We start from the raw sequence: 6,000 nt of genomic DNA on the forward strand, positions 1-6,000 counted from the left end.
AATTGATTTGATTTCTTTCAAAAACATGAGAGAAAAAAGGCAATGAGCAACTTGATTTGAAATCTTCCACAAATTCAAAGAAATTAGTGGATTTAGAATTTTTACTTTTTTTAAACCTGAGGGGGAAATGTAACTTAACATTTTTGTCCTTTTTTATTATTTTTTTTTTTAAATTCCAGGTCATTTTCTTGTACTTTACTAATGTCTTCTTCTTTTCTTGCTCATTGCCTTCTTCCCATCTTTTGAAGGAAATCGTGCCTATTTATTCAGGTGTCAAAGGGTTAAAGACCTTCATTCTGCGTAAGAAAATACACATGTACCAAGAATTTATTATCTGCCTTCCATACTTTGCATTCTTATATCAGCATCTCCAGTAACAGTCGTTTTTCATGTCTGTGTACGAGCCTCGTGACTCTTTCATCTATCATGCTAATGTTCACCATCAACCTTGCACCGCAATAACAAATGGGAAATGGAAAGAAAACCATCTTTAAATATTAGATAAGAGAAGGAAATCTCTCAGCAATCGCTTGATAGTCAGCAGCCTCCGAAATGTGATAATGATGAAATTGCTTCTACATTCTCCGTCTCACTCGTTACAGTCTGGCAACCAATGAGCACAAAATGCATTAACAGCAAAAGAGGCACGGTGAAAAGGATAAATGCAAGAAAATAAGCAGGGTGTGATTTGGATTCAGATGCATGACACTCTTGTTAGCACAAAATGCTGAACACACCCCACCCCCCTGTTAGCGCTTTGAAACCTTTGAAGCAACGTGGCTTGATTTCTTTAAGAAACACTGGGAAAAGGCAATGAGCAAGAAAAAATAACCAAAAAATTAGCAAAAAAATTAGAAGAAAAAAATAAATTGAGACAATAAAAAAAATTAAAAATAAGAATAAAGTGAAGAAGAAAGTTAAACACAAGGAAATTACCTAGAAAAGGTGCTTGATAGTTTTGAATATGTAATTCTGATCATTATTAATATAGTTTTACTTTAGCTTTGGTCTTTTCCCGAGACATTTTCCCTAGCTTTTTTTTTTTTAAATCTATTTCTAATAATTTTTTGCAATTTGTGGAACATTTGTTACCAAACTGCTCATTACCTTTTTTTCCACCCCATGAAATTACACCAATTTGCTCAAGCCTCAAGGGTTAAATTCTCGTTCCAAAGGGTTAATTGTATGCATTTTCACCTGTTATTCACATCTACAGGCAAAAACAGACAGCGTGGTGCATAATCTGAAAATGTCAGTGCTTTATTTTAGCTTGAGAAATGATAGAGATGGAGTCTGGGGCAAGGCGCTCTGGGTCAGTCTGCAGTGCAATGCAGAGCAGAGCACCATGCTGACTCCAAACCTGAGTCATTACCCTTTGTCTCCGGGTCCACTGGGGCCTCATCAGAGCCAGAAAGCTAATAAATCATAGCTGCAGTTACACATCAGCAGACAGGTGTGGACTGACACAGATTTTACAGTCCTGTGGCAGCCAGCAGACCTGCCCCTGAGCTAGGCGGTGCGCTGATGGAAAACACTGTCCCTCTACCATCATTTGCCAACAGGGGGATGACCTTGAGAGGCAGGCAGAGCCCCGGCAAGGAGAGGCGACCCCAGATAGGAATAATGCAGTTCATGGGTTTGATTCAGGGAAATCAGGTAGATTTCTGTGTAATAAATGTGTGTGTGTGTGTGTGTGTGTGTGTGTGTGTGCGCGCGCGCGCGCGCGTGTGCATGCGCGCGTGTGTGTTCAGAAGAGGTGGGGGTATGAGATGTGATCATGCCTGCATTGATTTGCAAAAAAAGTAGCCTCATTGTGAAGATGATGTGGGCTTAGGAGACTCACCACACCCCCACCTTCATCCTGCACGCGCGCGCACACACACACACACACACACACACACACACACACACCCTTTCAACATCAGCACCAGTGCCAAAACTACATCAGAATACATCACGCCACATCGTGCCACGTCGTGCCAAGCGCAGACATCCCACGCAAAGTCACAATTATAGTCGTCAAAATTCACACAGTCTGCACAGATCGACAAGACTGCATAAAAGCAGCCGTCTCCAATGCCGATTTGTCTCTGTCTTTGCACTTTAGTTGTTGAATCGAGAGCCCGTGTGCTCGTGTAGGCAGTCAGAGTAAATCTTCGCAAGGCACAACCGGGTTTATCTAATGCTGACAAGTCGTGGGTTTACATGCAAGACGTGCAGGAAGCATCGGGGATGGATGGAGCAGCTGCAGAGGCTATGTTGATCAATTATATACGCCTTTATTGTAATTTGCATATCATTAATGTGGTCTTAACTCGTCAATAAATCCGCAAATTAGTCTTATGAAACCAAAAGAATGACGCACCAGGTTGCATCACGCAAGTCAATGTGCAAAAACATGTAGTTTCCTCCATGCACGAGATGAATCCTTCAACATGTCACGCAGAGCATCCTTCCTACCTTGCGAGAGTGCAGAGTCAACGGGAGAAGTCCGGTCTGATGTCTGGAGTGGTCACAAAAACCTGCGAGGACGGAAACCAACAGGCGATTCAAAGGACTGAGGCTGCTGGTTTCCCGCTGGTGGGTTACTGTTTCTGGCGTGCGTTTTTTTTCTGTTCTGTATTTGTTGAAATTGTTTTTGCGGGAGAAAAGTCAGCCTCGACTGTAAGTGAGCGGTGCGGGTCCGTAGGATGATGCTGCTGAACACACACTGCTGCTGCTGCTGATGTACTGAGAGGAGGAGACAGAGAGACTGAGAGACTGAGAGAGAGAGACAGACGGGGATGCACCTCTCTCTCTCTCTCTCTCTCTCTCTCCCTCTCTCCCTCTCCCAGTGGTTGAGCATTATAACATTATGCTGCAAAGAATAAAGACAAATAAATGCAGCAAGGAACTACAAATGCGAGTTAAAGATTATTTTGACATCAGTTATGCTCCTTCTTTACTGTCCTCACTGTGACTTCCAGCGCTGGAAACAAAGATCTGAGTGTTTCTCAAACGTGTTTAAGATGAGACGCAGATCCATACAGTGTGTTCAGCTACATAAACCAGTAACGCAGGGATCACTGGCAAGACAACGGGACCAACTTGCTTTGCTTGGGGGCCACTTTTGCAATATTTCTGGGACCAGGGGCCAGTCGCAGTAGCCCCATACCCTACGTTCCCAGGATTTTAGGATGTTTCTAGGATTTTGAGATGTTTCTTGGATTGTAGGATATTTCTGGAATTTTAGGAAATTTCTTGGATTTTAGGATGTTTCTACGATTTTAGAATGTTTCTAGGATTTTAGGACATTTCTGGGGTTTTAGTTTGTTTCTAGGATTTTAAGACGTTTCTAGGATTTAGGGACCTTTAGGATTTTTATATGAATTTAGAATGTTTCTATGATTTTATGACATTTCTAGGATTTCAGGACATTTTTAGGAATGCAGGGCATTTCTAGGACTTTAGGACGTTTCTCGGATTTTGAGATGTTTCTTGGATTGTAGGACATTTGTGGGATTTTAGGAAATTTCTTGGATTTCAGGACCATTCTAGGATTTTAGGATGTTTCTACGATTTTAGGACATTTCTAGGGTTTCAGGACATTTTTAGCAATGCAGGACATTTCTAGGATTTTACAACATTTCTAGGATTTTTTTTAGGTGATTTCTCTTAGCTCGGACCTCGATCAGGGGCTGCCGCTGATCCTTCTCTGGCACTATTTTTGATAAACTCTATTTTGATGCTGTTTTACGCACTCTGGCACCTCATGTATACTAAAAGAACAAAAACAATTACAAGTGTCTCACTTTAGTTTTACTGGGAATTAGAAAATGGTTGGGGGGACATCTGACACCCTACTGGGGGCCAGATTTGTCCCGCGGGCCGTAGGTTGAGTATCACTGCAGTGAGGATGTCTGGCTGCGTCACTCAGCAGCAGCAGTTTGGCGCCACTCACTGGATAACAGGAAAACGACGGCAGCATTAGCTAACCTTAGCCAACAAATGCTCAACTAATTTAGAAGGTGAGTAACTTGGGAGTAATAAATAATTGCTGAAAAAAGAAACGAAACATTTCAGTAGCTTAAAATATCGAAGTCAATGCCAACAGTAGAATGTTAGGTTTGCTAATGTTGTTTATTTAACAAGCTAGATAATCGCTAGCCGACTTTGCTAACGTTACCTTTCAAAGTCATTAACGTTATGGTAATATTACTGTAAATAGCAAGGTGCTGGTTTGACTTATGAAAACTGTGTCGTTCAAAAAGCCAAATTTACACGTTTCTGAGTAGCAGGTAATGTTAAGTTGTGTTGAAGCTTTTTGTTCTCTTGCTCCGGCTAAGCTCACTGGCCAAAGCTATCATTTGACAATAATATATCATGTAAATATAATATACCAACAAAGCTAACACCTGCAGCTGGTTAGCTAGCATTAAAATATTTTTCTTGCAAATCCTAGCTAAAGGAGGCATAAGACTCACATCCATACAACAAAAAATGTTTTTTTTTTTTAACTATAAATTTAATGCTACTAAGAGATTGCCTTGGTGGTCCATTGTGTGCTGTTATACAAAATAAAAAGGGATAGTGAGTGTGGTTGTAAATATGTTACTATTTCATATATTGATTTAAAGTCTAGTTCTCTTAAAAAAAACAAACAAACTTGGACACACTGGGAACATTATGTTTGTTTTGTGTGTATTATCTTTTTCAATTGCAATTATTATGCATGAGACAAATTTCATGAGCTAATTGATTAGCAGAGAAGGGTGGAAATTAATAAGAATACTTCATCCTACTCCTTTTTGAACATGTAAGATTTAATTTTGTTGTTAAGAATCTATCCATTGAGTTTGTTTTATTGATTATCATTTATTTTGGTCACATGTTTGATGCCTTGGTGTTCTAAAATTATTGTGGGAAGCATAATGTCACATGTCATATGTAGACATGTCACAGTGGGATAAACACAGATATATCAACTATGAAGTGATGGTGGCTGAATTCCATTTAGCTGCTTTGGTTTCATTGCATACAGGCTCACTGTCACACTTTAATGGCCTACTGGGACACCAATAAAACAGAGCCATGAATAATTTTATCAGTAACACCAGTGCTTTTCTTAATATAGGTAAAAAGTAATCATATCTGATGTAAAAAGGACATATTGTGTGCATCGTAACAAAGCCAGCACTGTCAGAAACTGACGCACAGCAGTGCTTTGGAGTGTTAAAGTAGGGAAGCAACAGAGCAGTGACAGTGCTACAGTGCCATATCTGTATTCTGTACAATGAATCAGCATCATGCTGTGTAACAATCTGTTCTGGTATAGAAAATCCACTCACTGAATATTGTGTTGTTGTTGTTGTCTCTTATATTCTCTTCAGAGGCCTGCTGTGGGATTATTTTCCACGTGTTTTGAAGTGCAGATTTGCAGTAAGGTGAGTTACCGCAGCTCTTACACAACAGAGCACATGGTCTGATGTGATATACAGACGGATATATGGACTGCAGTAGTACTAAACCTAGTAGTATAACAATTTAAATCATGAGATTCAGTCTGTACTTGATGTTTGTCTTTAATGTGGAATAAGTTTTTCTAGAAGTATTATACAGCAAAAGTAATCCATGAATCAGATACATTCTTGACATAATTGCGTTTTTTTGATGGAGTGACACTTATTGATGGGAGCAGTGTGGTTCTCAGATACAGTGTTCACACCTGAGTTCTTTCTATTTCAGGTTTAGTAGATTGGAGAAAATGGATAAAATCACACAAGAAGATATCGGTCCGCAGTTCACCTCACCACTCTCCCCCAAACGACCAAAGACAGATTACGCAATGACCAACAGCCACAGTGGAAAGAGCAGGTTTGACTTCCCAGAGCTTTTGACATTTCAGAAAACCACCAACCTTCCATCATCAACAAGTACCTTGACAAAGAAGGAATGTGAGGCTGTAAAACCTCCTGAGCAACTGCAAGACACTAAATTAATTGTCACCCTTTTTACTAAGCT

The 6,000-nt window shown here is 40.1% G+C and overlaps 1 protein-coding gene across 1 annotated transcript in view; it reads right to left on the reverse strand.

The window, feature by feature from the left end:
- Window positions 1-2,738, reverse strand: part of vsnl1a (visinin-like 1a) — a 48,858-nt gene extending 46,120 nt beyond the window's left edge. Inside the window, exon 1 of the mRNA XM_042503822.1 lies at window positions 2,461-2,738. The gene's annotated coding sequence lies outside the window, so the exon portion shown is untranslated. The remainder of the gene's footprint in view (window positions 1-2,460) is intronic.
- Window positions 2,739-6,000: the final 3,262 nt, after the last annotated feature.

Source organism: Plectropomus leopardus, chromosome 16 (assembly GCF_008729295.1).
Source record: "Plectropomus leopardus isolate mb chromosome 16, YSFRI_Pleo_2.0, whole genome shotgun sequence".
Classification (NCBI taxonomy): domain Eukaryota; kingdom Metazoa; phylum Chordata; class Actinopteri; order Perciformes; family Serranidae; genus Plectropomus; species Plectropomus leopardus.